The following is a 400-nucleotide window of genomic DNA, read 5'->3' as shown; positions in this document are numbered from 1 at the left end:
AGTATAGGAACATTTTCTAAACCTGTGAAGGAACACTTAAGATCATCTAAAAACAAAAGAATCATGACATTAGGAGATAATTTGTTTTTACTGGACCATAGCGAGTCAGTGACCAACCCCAATTTCAGGAATAAATACCCAGAATGCTCTCAGTGTCAGCTACAGGCCTGAAGTTACAGCAGATATTTTGTCTTTAATGGATGATGACACTAACACTTTCTGCAACAGCTTTTAAGGTTTGACCCACAGACAGTGTAGTGTGTTTCTCATGTAACCTATTCATTACCTTTTGCACTTTGGAATTTGAATTAATTTTGTTTTTTTTCAACTCCAGTGGACCCACCTGCTCCCTCATGTCAGGAGGGACTCTACTTGCCTCAGTTTGTGCACCCTACACCTG

General features: G+C 39.5%; 1 protein-coding gene across 1 annotated transcript in view; it reads left to right on the top strand.

The window, feature by feature from the left end:
- LOC116685794 (uncharacterized) overlaps positions 1-400 on the top strand; it is a 2,943-nt gene extending 2,543 nt beyond the window's left edge. The window contains exon 5 of the mRNA XM_032510734.1: positions 335-400. The gene's annotated coding sequence lies outside the window, so the exon portion shown is untranslated. The remainder of the gene's footprint in view (positions 1-334) is intronic.

This window comes from Etheostoma spectabile, unplaced genomic scaffold (assembly GCF_008692095.1).
Source record: "Etheostoma spectabile isolate EspeVRDwgs_2016 unplaced genomic scaffold, UIUC_Espe_1.0 scaffold270, whole genome shotgun sequence".
Classification (NCBI taxonomy): Eukaryota; Metazoa; Chordata; class Actinopteri; order Perciformes; family Percidae; genus Etheostoma; species Etheostoma spectabile.
This window is presented reverse-complemented; position numbering and strand designations above follow the sequence as displayed.